A 15,468-nucleotide genomic window follows, 5' to 3' on the forward strand; every position below is an offset into this window, starting at 1 on the left:
ATGGCTTAGGGTAGGTGACTGGGGGCAATGAGGTTCTAGGCAGGTCTGAAGTACCCTTCTCTCGCTGCCTGTCCCTCAAACGTCGGTCAACTCTGATGGCTAATGTCATACTCTCTTTGAGTGAGTCAGGGGTCGGGTAAGCCACCAGCATGTCCTTAAGTCGGTCACTCAACCCTGCACGGAATTGGAATCTGAGGGCTGAATCATTCCAAGTGGAGAGGCCGCTCCATTGCCTAAACTCAGAACAATACTCCTCTACAGGTCGTCTGCCCTGCCTCAACCCCGTCAACTGCCGCTCAGCATTGGCGGCACTGTCCGGGTCATCATACAATAACCCCCGAGCCACAAAAAACTGATCTACGGTGGACAACTCTGGTGCTGTGGATCGCAAGGAAAAAGCCCATTCTTGTGGCAGCCCTTGGAGAAGGGACATTATAATGCCCACCCTCTGAGTCTCATCTCCTGAGGAGCGGGGACGCAACCTAAAGAACAATTTGCACCCTTCCCTGAAAGCACGGATTTTTCTCCTGTCCCCCGAGAATTTATCTGGGAGCTGAACGGGTGGTTCAGGAGGTACTGGGGAGGTCACAGTGAGTTGTCGGGGTGCCGTCTCCTGATCCTGGACTCTTACAGCGAGCACCTGAACCATGGTGTTGAGCCGCTGCATTTGGTCCACGATATTAGCCATATCGGTTGTCCATGGGGCAAGTGGCAGTATACTGGCTGGCTATTCTGTCAGGACTAGCAAATACGGACAGGACAAGAGACAGTGGGCCCTATCACTGAATCCACCCACTGACCCTGCCTGCTTGCCTCAATCGACCCTAGGCGGTCGCGGGCAACCACGAAGACTATCCCTACGCTACGTAAGTGAAACACTGAACAACACGGACAAACACGACACAAAAGAGTAGTGAACAAGCCGGGTCAAACCACACGAGCAACGCAGTACAGAATCGGCAATACAAAGAATAGTCACAAGTCAGTAGGAGGTCAGAATAACAGTATGTCGGGCAGAAAGGAATTAGGACTGGGTTCGCAGGAGTAGACACGGGGGGAGCTGGGACCAGGGATTAACCTAATAGCCAGCGATATGCAACTGGCACTGACTAAACTTAATACTGGATCAGGAGCCCGGACCAAAGGCTGATTGGTCCGGCCTCCTGAATCCAGCCACATTGCAGCTGGTGCACTGCAGGCTGAGTGACGGAGAGATCCGTCACTCAGCCTGAGTACAACAGCACTCAGCTGCTCGGCCAGACGGCGCTGACTGACGCGAGACCCGCGGCTCTCTTGGTTACTAGGGACACCGTCGGATCTCCATGACGTCACCCGGCCATGCCGAGGAGGGCGGCGCTGCGCTCCAGCCGGGACAGACGCCGCTGGAGCGCGGTCAGGTAAGTTGCTGAAAGAATGTATCTTGAATTCCCTGGAAGATTCTGCCCGCAGATTCCCGGGAGCGCAACTACGCACCTGGAATCGCAGGCATTGTAATTGAGCGAAGATGCCATCGGACCAAAAGTCCGACGGTTCGCTCATCTCTACCTGTGAGCCGCAGATAACTCAATAACATGCGTCTTTTTAAGTAACTAGACTGAACAGGGCTGGGACATGACACCCCCTCACTTTTTGCAGTTGAGGTAATATTCCCGGTATCATGTGACTCACCGCTTCTCCAGAAATCACTTGTTATGCAGTTTGTCCTGACTAACTTGGATACAGTACCCACAGTCATTTTTTTTTCCTTCCCTGGAAATTTCTGCATTTAATCTGCCCCATGTGAATTCCCTCTTAGCCTAGCCCTGTCACACACCATATGCTTAGCCCAGCCCCGTCACACACCATATCACTAGCCCGTCACTGTCACACACCATATCACTAACCCGGCCCTGTCACACACCATATCACTAGCCCGGCCCCGTCACACATCATATCACTAGCCCGGCCCCGTCACACACTATATCAGTAGCCCTGCCCCGTCACACATCATATCAGTAGCCCGGCCCCGTCACACACTATATCAGTAGCCCGGCCCATTCACACACCATATCACTAGCCCGCCCTGTCACACACCATATCACTGCAATCCCCATCATCCCCTGTGAATGTGAATGTGTTTTTGTCTTTTATTGGTATGTCTGATTGTGTATAACTTGTGTATAGCATGGCACCGTCTTCCCTTTCCCAGCTGATAAGCTTCTCCCATCTGCTCTATCTCCACACATTTTCACATCTAAGTTCTGATCAAGTCTGATTCAACTTCCCTCCAAGTAGTATACATTTAGTTCTAAGGTCTCATTGTAGACCCTGGTCTCATTATAGAACATCTTAAAAGCCATCGAAAAGTGCCAACTTTAAGTGTAATATTCAGAATTAGGCCAGAATTGGATCAGAATTGAACAGAAAGAAACAGCTCTCCAAACATTTGTAAGTGACAGGTAGAGCGATAGGCGATACGTTATGTTCCCTCTGCTATGATGTATGAGAGGTAGAGCGATAGGTGATACGTTATGTTCCGTCTGCTATGATGTATGAGAGGTAGAGCGATAGGTGATACGTTATGTTCTGTCTGATATGATGTATGAGAGGTAGAGCGATAGGTGATACGTTATGTTCCGTCTGCTATGATGTATGAGAGGTAGAGCGATAGGTGATACGTTATGTTCCGTCTGATATGATTTATGAGAGGTAGAGCGATAGGTGATACGTTATGTTCCGTCTGATATGATGTATGAGAGGTAGAGCGATAGGCGATACGTTATGTTCCGTCTGCTATAATGTATGAGAGGTAGAGCAATAGGCGATACGTTATGTTCCGTCTGATATGATGTATGAGAGGTAGAGCGATAGGCGATACGTTATGTTCCGTCTGCTATGATGTATGAGAGGTAAAGCGATAGGTGATACGTTATGTTCCGTCTGCTATGATGTATGAGAGGTAGAGCGATAGGTGATACGTTATGTTCCGTCTGCTATGATGTATGAGAGGTAGAGCGATAGGTGATACGTTATGTTCCGTCTGATATGATTTATGAGAGGTAGAGCGATAGGTGATACGTTATGTTCTGTCTGATATGATGTATGAGAGGTAGAGCGATAGGCGATACGTTATGTTCCGTCTGCTATGATGTATGAGAGGTAGAGCGATAGGTGATACGTTATGTTCTGTCTGATATGATGTATGAGAGGTAGAGCGATAGGCGATACGTTATGTTCCGTCTGCTATGATGTATGAGAGGTAGAGCGATAGGCGATACGTTATGTTCCGTCTGATATGATGTATGAGAGGTAGAGCGATAGGCGATACGTTATGTTCCGTCTGCTATGATGTATGAGAGGTAGAGCGATAGGCGAAACGTTATGTTCCGTCTGCTATGATGTATGAGAGGTAGAGCGATAGGTGATACGTTATGTTCCGTCTGATATGATGTATGAGAGGTAGAGCGATAGGCGATACGTTATGTTCCGTCTGATATGATGTATGAGAGGTAGAGCGATAGGCGATACGTTATGTTCCGTCTGATATGATGTATGAGAGGTACATTGAGAACGGATGAGGTAGAAGAATGTGAAATTAGCAGACGAGCAGTCTGTACCATGGGGGGACCAGAGGTGAGGTATAACGAGAACCAAGCACGGCTGACTGAGGAGCTCAAAACATGGAGGGGGACGCTGGACGTGAAGGAGGACTCACCACTATAGGAGAGTCAAAGGAGACATGAGGGCTGAGACCGAATGGAGACCTAAATGTCCCCTTACACCTTCAATAACTGATGGCCGAACCATTGTCCGGCTGGCAATTTGCTCTCCCGTCTGGCCCTCCCCATACACTGGAATGTTTGGCACGGCTTGGTTCTGTGTGGCGAAGGGTAAGCCACAGCCAGGTCTCCCAGAACAGCCCCTATCTCCAGCTTCCCTCCTCATGGACAGCCACTATTCCTCTAGCCTCCCATTAGCCAGCACCCTGCTCTGTACTCATATGGGGCAAGAACTTCTGGAGGACATTGTGGCTTTGCATATGAGTGAGGGGAAGCTACGTCCAGTAGGTGGCACTACAGAGCACACTTTATTCCTTCTAGAAAGAAACTACTTTGCATGTAACCCACATGTGGTCAAATCCCAAATGAGGTTCAGGGGTCGCCTGAAATTATGAAAGGGAACACAAATATGAAGGCAGAGACGCCCCCGGCCGACAGGGCATTAGAGGCTGAATTTTCTAGCACAAAGGCTCCTGCGTTTGCATGCTGCAGCTTTTCCTCCAGGGTGGCTAATAAGGCCAGGTGATGTGATTTTACCTACTTGCACCGTACCTCTATGACTACACCTATATATACTGCCTTCTGAGTTAGAAGATGATCAGAGCGTGATGAGAGCATAACAGAGAGATGGAAAGGAATGCTGGCAGCACATCAATGAGCACAGCTCCTTGAACTTATCATCTTAGTCATAATACAAAGCTAGGAAGAGACACTTCTCTATAAACAACCTATGGTAAACAATACATTGTGCCAGCCTGACTGCGCCGTACAGGAAACTGTTACCATTTATGGACTGACCTACCAGAGTGTGACATGTATGTGTCTTGTGACTTGGAACCCCGCCTATATTGAATGTTTTTTAATATTTCTTGTGAATACACTATGCATGAGTAGTACCGCCCTATATTCAGTCTATAAAATTTAACACAAATTAATAAAGGGGTGCTTCCCAAACTTACATTACTGATAGGTACATCAGATGTCTGTGTCCGTGATTTTAAGGTGTAAGCAGAACTGCAGCTGCTGTATAGATATATCTGAAACCATCCTATACCTGGGTTGTAATCTTGTCTCCATAGAGGCAGGTCAACATTTAAATTTAGTCTTATCATTTTTGGCGTCCGAACCAGGACCCAGCCTCTTGCAAACCAGAACACAGATGTGACGGGATGTGGTGATTTATCCGTCATCGGACGCACAGATATATCTGGCCAGGTAAGAAAGACTTCCTTTCTTAAGGAATTTCTGTGCCTCAGGGGAGCGGATCTAATTAGATTCCTGTCACCTGCGTTCTCTATATGTTTGTAATGCTGAGTCTAATTTGTTAGATAAAGAACTCTGCAACCCAGGAGAGGACCAGGTTAAAGTGCTGCATTGCCGTCGCAAACTGTTATGTGATTGAGATAAGCTGATGCTGAATTAAGAAAAGGGATTGCCGAACTTTCTCACTTCTACGTCCTTTCTGGGAGGCTATTGATAGGGTTAATTTTATGATTCTAATGTATGACAAATTCCTTTACCTTGAGACTTCTGATACATGGAGACAATAAGGAATTTTCTCATGATAAAGATGTCTCTGAGTAAAATAGTTCATCAGTTTCAAGGATATTGTCTGAAGAAACCGGACTATTTGGTCTATTGTGCTCTTGGAATGATGTGAAAGTATCATTGCAGAGAATGTATTGTTCTAACCTTTTTGACCTTTTTGAATAATAATAATGAATACTAATATAGATGCCATTGCGCATGACTGAATATCTAAATCACGAGCACCGCCTCATCTATGTCTTATTAGCATTTGTTACCACCCTATATTTTATCTGACTATAAAATGTGATGACCATAATAAAACTTGGGCCATTTTATCCAGGCTTATAATCATGATACATTGTCTTATCTGTGTCCGTGATTTATATGTGACGAGTTGGTAATACTGCAGGTTACAACTCTAGATATATTTAAAAACCGTCCTTTATCCTGGGTATTTGACTTTTTCTCCATAGAGAGAGGTCAACATCTAAATTTAACCTTAACACTGTGATTATTGCTTAACCCTTGTAATACAGCATAACATCGAGAGCAGCTGCAAGGTCACAGACAGATAGACTCTCTGTATGAACGGGTTCCTGGCGTGAAAACAATCTGTTCGGTGACCAGTGGAAATAGTACTTGTATTAGTTCCACTCCTTGCTTGTGCCCTGTCGATTCGGTACAAGATGTAGGCGCAGTAGACCCGTGGATTATTCTCGCCGCTTAGGAGGATGGCAAAGAGGGAAGGCATCCCGCCGCAAGTAGGAGCCTACTATAAGACCTAGATAGGTCTGGACAATCCCCAATAAGCTACCTAGGGCTGGGTGCCAGAATGGGACAGATGTTCACTAAAAAGAGGAACCCATCATCTTTATGGGAGGGCTATGGGAAATTGAATAGCTAAGATATAGTTAGCGACGGGCATGAGAAGATGCAGTGTGAGACCTAGAGCAGATCTTGACGAGTTTTGATATAAAGACAGATACATTCCTTAGCCCCACCAACCTCTGGCTCTCTGACCAATACCTGGAAAACTCCTCACACTCCTGTGCACACTTATTTTTGCCCTGTGAGTAGGTAACCAGACCTACATGTAACATGCAGAGCAAATGGGTCCTTGGAATTTCCAGGAACCTTAGGGGTCAATCTAAGCACTATCCCTAGTGGAGTAGAAGATGTTAGACAACTAAGGGGTAATCAAGGATTGGAGTTCTAAGAGGGGAGTGTCAGGAACCTGACAGCAGGACAATACAAGACAGTGAGCCCTGACGCTGAACCCCGCCCACTGTCCCTACCTGCTTGCCGCAATCTGCCCTAAGATGGCAGCGGACAACTTGGCGGTGGTCCCTGTACTGGGACACAAAGACAAGACAGACAGACAAAACACAATAAAGAATAGTCCACAGTCCGGGTCACAACAATCGGGCAGCACAGTACAAAATCACAATCCAAAAGCAAGGTCAATAAACAGGCAGAATGGTCAGGGGCAGGCAGCTAGCAGGAATGGTCAGAAATACAGGCAAAGGGGTCAGAATAAACAGAGCAAGAGACGCAGAACCAGGCAGAGACGCGCTCAATATCCGGCACTAGAATGAGCCAAACACTTATAGGGAACAAGGAGACAGTTCAGCCCCCTATTGGACAAGGCTCCTGGTTCCAAACAGAATCACCTGCGGATCAGAACTGGCAGCAGTGTAACTCCTAAATAGCCAGAGCACACAGCAGACGGGTGGGGCTGAACACAATACTAGAAATAGGCCAGTGTTCAGACAATGTTCAGGTTACTGCACAAGACATACAAAACACTGAATATCAGCGCCATCTAAGCTGCGCAGCACGAGCCGAGGGGCGCACGGAGTTCATCCCAGGCACATTCATGACAGGGAGGGTGTGGAGTAGATAGAGAGATGAGAGCCAGAGGGTCAGACAGAAGGAAAACATTTAGGATAATGGGTGGGAAGCACAGGTCCAGCTGGGGGGACATGTGCCGGTGACCAACAAAATCTAGATAAGACAGAATATTGTAGTGTGTGTGGCCGACCCAAGCCACATCATTATGTTACACCATTGTACCCAGTTTATATCTGTATACAAACCCCAGATCCTGCAAAAAGCCAACCTACCTCCAATGGTGGCATATAGACCCTATGTTCTGCAGGAATCTTCCCCTTGGTCAGCTGTTGAAGTAGTTACTTTGATTTAAAAGTGCCCCTGACCTGATAGTAAGACCAATGCCTTTTTGGAGGTGGGCAGCCTAACCTCAAATAGTGTATATTGCCATGTAAGTGGAGATGGACGAGGAGAACAGTCCAGCTCATTTCTAGATACAGTACTGAGAGAGCTGAAGAGGTTAATGAATATGCTGGGAGAAACCAGCATACAATGATCTGGCACATAATCAGCCTCACAAAAGTTTTTTTTTTTTTTTTTGTTATTTGTTTTGATTTTTGTACAAGGTCATCAACCAGCTCTGTGGGCTGCAGATCACATGCAAGCTGAGTTAGAGGAAAATGGACTCCCCTACATTATATACTGTTGCATTGCAGCCGGTTTTACAAAACTGGTGTCCCCTTTAGAATTGGTTATGTTACATGTTAGAAAATGTTGATCATTTTCTGTTGTCCCGATCATAAAACATGTACTTATTTGTGTACGCCACTTTTCTGTAATCAGCCCCCAGAATTTGGTGACTGAGAGCAAAACACTCCCCCATATCATTCACGTCTGTATTATAATTGTGACGTTTGAAAACCACGCCCTAAGCCAACACCCTTATATCCGGTTATCTAGTCCGGTGGCCATTTTAACTCCTGGCATTTCTGTCCTCCGCCCATACTGCTTAGTGTCACTGAGGGGGCGGGCACAGGACTCTCCAATAGAGTGTAACAACTGTTTTGTACATTTATTAATGAATATTATTACCTGATGGTGAAGAAAGTTAGACAAAGGTTTGTTGGAGGGAAAAGCAATGAGACTGATTGAAGGAGCCGGGTCTAGTAGACCGAGTAGTGTATAAGATTGTTGTACGGGAGTGTCAGGAGGAGTCAGAGAGAAAAAGCACGTTTATTAGGAATGTCAAGAGAAAAGTGATAATTGGTAAAGATCAAACGCAGAATTATGTGCACTTATTAAGAACCCGATGGTATGAGAGTCCGGAGTAACTTACTACTGTAACTTACACATTTCTGTGTAAAAAGTATTTTTAGATATATCTATCCCAATATGTTGTAGGCAGATTTTCTCTAAGTGGGTGTCCCCAACGTATGATATTTCTAAGAAGTTTTTTTCACTCTTGTAATCTATGATTTTACTGCTCACTGCTCAAGGTTGGAAGGCAGAGAACGGCGGCTAAGTGCCTGCGCAATTAACCCATTGCTATCATGTGTATGTCTTTCATAAGGCATTCTGCCAGGCTTACTGATAAAAGCAGCATTGGTACGCTGAAGTTGAAGCTTCTGACACTTATATTTAAAAAAAAAAAAAAAAAAGGTTAATATGGGACTAGCTGAGTGTAACATATTTTATTTTTTTTATTTTTAGGGTTAACAGTTTTGTGATGATTATAGCAAACTAGTTCATGACTTATCATGTCTTATCCCTAGTAAAGCCAAACCCATATCCATGGCTCCAGTGTGCACTCCTTATGCCCCCCAATATATAGATATATTTTTTTGCTAGGTGTATTGAATCCAGCATCTCTGTTGCCTCCTGATGTAGATTTAAATGGGGGATAGAGGTGAATGGAAATGGGAGTAGCCCATTTTGATGGGGTTTTTTTTAGTTTTTTTAAACACCGTACAAACTTTTTATTTTTGAATAAAGATGTTTTTGTTACTTATTGTGTTTGATATCTGAAATCTGAAAAATGAGAATGTAATTGAAAGCCCAAATATTAATGAAAGTTTAAAAGTTTTCATTGTAGATTATCCCAGACTTTTCAAAGATGGATGACACAAGACGCAAGGATATATAGTGACCGCCATGCAGCGTGACGTTCCACTGCAGAAACCGAGGTGAGGACAATCACTGAGACATGTAAGATGGTTGGAGGTGACTGTGCAGATGTCTATATGAAGCCCACCATTATGGGTTAATTGGCAAATTAGAGATTTGTTTCCCTGGGCTTACCAATAAAAAAAAAATCTGTTCAAAGAAGAAAAGCTGCCATGGAGCGGCTGACGCAACGTTCAGGTTCACACAGTCAACTCCAGAGACGGCTGATGGACGAAGCTGCCGATGCTGTGGTTTCTGTGCTCTTCCCAAGGTAACCGTACAAAGCGTACAAGGGAATGGGGAAATGTTTCCAGTCTCTTCCTGAGGTAACCGTACATAGTGTACAGGGGGATGAGGAGATGTTTCTGGTCTCTTCCTGAGGTAACCGTACATAGTATACAGGTTGGATGGGGAGATGTTTCCGGTCTCTTCCTGAGGTAACCGTACATAGTGTACAGGGGGATGAGGAGATGTTTCCGGTCTCTTCCTGAGGTAACCGTACAGTATACAGGGGGATGGGGAGATGTTTCCGGTCTCTTCCTGAGGTAACCGTACATAGTATACAGGTTGGATGGGGAGATGTTTCCGGTCTCTTCCTGAGGTAACCGTACATAGTGTACAGGTGGATGGGGAGATGTTTCCGGTCTCTTCCTGAGGTAACCGTACATAGTATACAGGTGGATGGGGAGATGTTTCCGGTCTCTTCCTGAGGTTACCGTACATAGTATACAGGTGGATGGGGAGATGTTTCCGGTCTCTTCCTGAGGTAACCGTACAGTATACAGGGGGATGGGGAGATGTTTCCGGTCTCTTCCTGAGGTAACCGTACATAGTATACAGGTGGATGGGGAGATGTTTCCGGTCTCTTCCTGAGGTAACCGTACATAGTGTACAGGTGGATGGGGAGATGTTTCCGGTCTCTTCCTAAGGTAACCGTACAGTATACAGGGGGATGGGGAGATGTTTCCGGTCTCTTCCTGAGGTAACCGTACATAGTGTACAGGTGGATGGGGAGATGTTTCCGGTCTCTTCCTAAGGTAACCGTACAGTATACAGGGGGATGGGGAGATGTTTCCGGTCTCTTCCTGAGGTAACCGTACATAGTGTACAGGTGGATGGGGAGATGTTTCCGGTCTCTTCCTAAGGTAACCGTACAGTATACAGGGGGATGGGGAGATGTTTCCGGTCTCTTCCTGAGGTAACCGTACATAGTGTACAGGTGGATGGGGAGATGTTTCCGGTCTCTTCCTGAGGTAACCGTACATAGTGTACAGGTGGATAGGAGATGTTTCCGGTCTCTTCCTGAGGTAACCGTACATAGTGTACAGGTGGAGGGGGAGATGTTTCCGGTCTCTTCCTGAGGTAACTGTACATAGTATACAGGGGGATGGGGAGATGTTTCCGGTCTCTTCCTGAGGTAACCGTACATAGTATACAGGTGGATGGGGAGATGTTTCCGGTCTCTTCCTGAGGTAACCGTACATAGTGTACAGGTGGATGGGGAGATGTTTCCGGTCTCTTCCTGAGGTAACCGTACATAGTATACAGGTGGATGGGGAGATGTTTCCGGACTCTTCCTGAGGTAACCGTACATAGTATACAGGTGGATGGGGAGATGTTTCCGGTCTCTTCCTGAGGTAACCGTACATAGTATACAGGTGGATGGGGAGATGTTTCCGGTCTCTTCCTGAGGTAACCTACATAGTATACAGGTGGATGGGTAGATGTTTCCGGTCTCTTCCTGAGGTAACCGTACATAGTATACAGGTGGATGGGGAGATGTTTCCGGTCTCTTCCTGAGGTAACCGTACATAGTGTACAGGTGGATGGGGAGATGTTTCCGGTCTCTTCCTGAGGTAACCGTACATAGTATACAGGTTGTTAAGGTTAAATTTATATGTTGACCTCTCTCTATGGAGAGAAGCCAAAAACCCAGGTAAAGGATGGTTTTTAAATTATATCTAGAGTTGGAATCCTGCAGTATTACCAGCTCGTTACTTATACGTCATGGACACAGATAAGACAATGTATCATGATTATAAGTCTGGTGTATATGGCCCAAGTTTTATTATGGTCATCACATTTTATAGACAGATAAAATATAGGGTGGTAACAAATGCTAATAAGACATAGATGAGGCGGTGCTAGTGATTTAGATATTCAGTCATGCGCAATGGCATCTATATTAGTATTCATTATTATTATTCAAAAAGGTTAGAACAATACATTCTGTGCAATGATACTTTCACATTATTCCCACTGTAACAGACAGGCAGCTTTCCTCTGAGAATGTCCTTGAACACTGATAAAGATGTCTCTGAGGGAAATAGTTCTTGAGACAAAACATTCTTTCTAGTGTCATATCAGAAGTTTTCCAAGGTAAGAAATGGTCCAACTATAAGTTAACCCTATCAGGGACTCTCTAATGTGCTGGAGCTTCTGAGCAAGAGGCGTATATATATGTAGTCATACAGGTACGGTGCAGGTAGGTAAAATCGCATCGCTGGCCTTATCATTCCCCCATTTGACATCCGTGGAGCATGGATATGGGTCATCACTGGTGGTTGGGTCGTAGCCGGAGGTTTTAAGGACTCTACCCTCAGCCGCAGGTTGATCAAGGGACCACAGGTGAAAACATCCTCCAAGTACTAGTACAGCATCCAACCTCCAGAAATGTCCAGGCGGCACAGATTCAAGAGAACCGATAAGAGAAAGAAAAACATAGTAACGTTAGTCTCTTATATGAGGGTGAAGCTTCTTCCTGTTTGTTGAGGTTTTATACGAGAGAAAATACACATGAACACTTTTACTGAAAAACAGATCAGTATTCTGCATAAGACCACTTGGAAGAGACCCTGAAGGACTCCCATTAGTTTATGGGCATCACCATAGGATAGACAAAAATAGTACCATACGTTTTATTGAAAGTTATAGATGGCGGAACAAACTTACAGCAGATGAGGTAGGAAGATCTGCAATAACCGAAAGAAAATACTAAACAATGGTTGAGTCTGTACAGTATACATCAATATACAGCTTAGTTACAACAAAACAAATAAAAGCTTATTATCAATACTCAAACAATCATATATATATGACAAATACCTCTCCGGATTTTATCAAAATAACCAAACCTTATTGTCTCATCACTCCTGTCCCTAAGATTTGTCCCTAATCCTGACTACAGATGTAGCCCCCTTCTCTAGGTCCCTTTACCGTAGGACTGCTTTAAAGGTAAGACAATCCTCCGTCCCGAACCTAACTAGTCTCCTGTCACTCCTACGTCTCCGTGTGACACTGAGTGATCAGACAATAAGTTCTTCACTGTATATAACAGACGTGACTCTATCACAAGGACTCTACCACTTCGGCATCATGTGGGGATTGGAAAGTCACAACAACTAACTTTAAAAAGTTTCTGAAAATAAAAAGTTTTGATGTGAGCAAATCTTATCTCATGGCAAAAGCAAAATGAAAAGTTGATTGATACATAAACCAAAAACAGCATAACAGGTAAATGCAATAAAATCTCCACAATGTGACCCACTATGTAACCACTAGATTCACTTATAATAACCAATTAGTGAATTCACACTCTTCAGTAAGAGATTCTCAAAATTTCCACTTCTTTTTAGTCTTTTTACTTCATTTTGTACCTAGAAAACGTCTTTATGATCAGATCCCACAGGACTAATGACTGGTCGCATGGTCACATCTCTTCCTGTAAATAATCATATAATATAATACATACACCAATAATATGAAGTAACTGGGCGTTTATTACCGATATAATATTTGGATCCTACTGAATTGTCTCTTGTCTGACTGAGATCATCATATATTACACATAAGATAACCACCATAGAAATAACAGCAAAGTGTAAACCATACATCACCTAAGGTTTCAAAACCTTTTTATGAGAATAATATATCATATGATCCTTTTTGTAATAGTAGCATTGGTATGGATCCTTTATCCTTAAACCCATCTTTTGACTGACAGGCCTCTTTACAGACACTTGGAATCTTGGCCTCAGTTATATCGCTTCTTTTAAGGCCACTAGTATCACCTCAGACATTGGCTTTGTCGTCTCTCATAGCTTTGGCTGACCTGTAAAGAAGACACCAGTACAGACAAGGACATACCTATATAGACCACCTGTAAGGACATACCTATATATACCACCTGTAAGGACATACCTATATATACCACCTGTAAGGACATACCTATATAGGCCACCTGTTAGGACATACCTATATGGACCACCTGTGGCAGCTGGATGACGTCCACTTACATTCCCTGAAACAGGTAGGAAGATAACAGACTATGCAGACAGGCACTTTACGGTGTTACTTACAGTAGGTTATGACAGGTGTAGATAATACAGCCGTACACAACCCTCTCTGCTATATTTGTTGACCCCTGGGCCGCCCAATGTGAGGATACTACATCACATTACACATGGCTTCCTTCTGCTGGTTTTGTCAGATAACTTACAGTGGGATACAAGGCAGGTGGCAAACACAGTTACTTACTGTCTGACGCCATCTTTACCCTGTACCTCCTCTCCATCCGCTGGTCTCTCAGCTTGTTGCTGATTGTCTCTGGAAAAGACTTAAAAACAAACAGATCCACATCTCCCCTCCACCTGTACACTATGTACGGTTACCTCAGGAAAAGACCGGAAACATCTCCCCCATCCACCTGTATACTATGTACGGTTACCTCAGGAAGAGACCGGAAACATCTCCCCCATCCACCTGTATACTATGTACGGTTACCTCAGGAAGAGACCGGAAACATCTCCCCATCCACCTGTACACTATGTACGGTTACCTCAGGAAGAGACCGGAAACATCTCCCCCATCCACCTGTATACTATGTACGGTTACCTCAGGAAGAGACCGGAAACATCTCCCCCTCCACCTGTACACTATGTACGGTTACCTCAGGAAGAGACCGGAAACATCTCCTATCCACCTGTATACTATGTACGGTTACCTCAGGAAGAGACCGGAAACATCTCCCCCATCCACCTGTATACTATGTACGGTTACCTCAGGAAGAGACCGGAAACATCTCCCCCTCCACCTGTACACTATGTACGGTTACCTCAGGAAGAGACCGGAAACATCTCCCCATCCACCTGTATACTGTACGGTTACCTCAGGAAGAGACCGGAAACATCTCCCCATCCACCTGTATACTATGTACGGTTACCTCAGGAAGAGACTGGAAACATCTCCCCGTTCCCTTGTACGCTTTGTACGCTGTTACCTTGGGAAGAGCACAGAAACCACCGCATCACCAGCTTTATCCATCATCTATCACCCTTTTTGGCATCAGGGTTTGTCTGCGTGAACGTTGCGTCAGCCGCTCTATGGCAGCTATTCTTCTTCTTTGAACAGTTTTTTTTTTCTTTTTTCCTACAAGTGTTTTTGGTAAGCCCAGGGACCAAACAAATCTCTAATTTGCCAATTAACCCATAATGGTGGGCTTCATATAGACATCTGCACAGTTACCTTCAACTATCTTACATGTCTCAGTGATTGTCCTCACCTCCAGCTTATGGCAGGAGCGGTTTCTGCAGTGGAACGTCACTCTGCATGGCGGTAACATATATCCTTGCGTCTTGTGTCATCCATCTTTGAAAAGTCTGGGATAATCTACAATGAAAACTTTTAAACTTTCATTAATATTTGGGCTTTCAATTACATTTTCATCTTTCACAATTTAAAATATCAAACACAATAAGTAATAAAAAACATCCTTATTCAAAAATAAAAAATTTGTACGGTGTTTAAAAAAAAATTTAAAACATCAAAATGGCTACTCCATCAAAATGGCTGCTCCCATTTCCATTCACCTCCATCCCCTCCCCCATTTGAATCTACATCAAGAGGCAACAGAGATGCTAGATTCAATGCACTTAACACAAAATATATATATATTGGGGGGCATAAGGAGTGCAGACTGGAGCCATGGACATGGGTTTGGTTTTTACTAGGGATAAAAGTATATATATATATTCATGAGCTAAGTTTGCTATAATCATCACAAAACTGTTAACCCTAAAAATAAAAACATTAAAAAAATTAAATGAATCCGCTGAAATGAATATTCCTTCAATACGCTGCTCTTATGAGTAAGCAGAACGCTCTGTACCTCACTTCTAACCTTGAGCAG

This window comes from Dendropsophus ebraccatus, chromosome 13, assembly GCF_027789765.1.
Source record: "Dendropsophus ebraccatus isolate aDenEbr1 chromosome 13, aDenEbr1.pat, whole genome shotgun sequence".
NCBI lineage: Eukaryota > Metazoa > Chordata > Amphibia > Anura > Hylidae > Dendropsophus > Dendropsophus ebraccatus.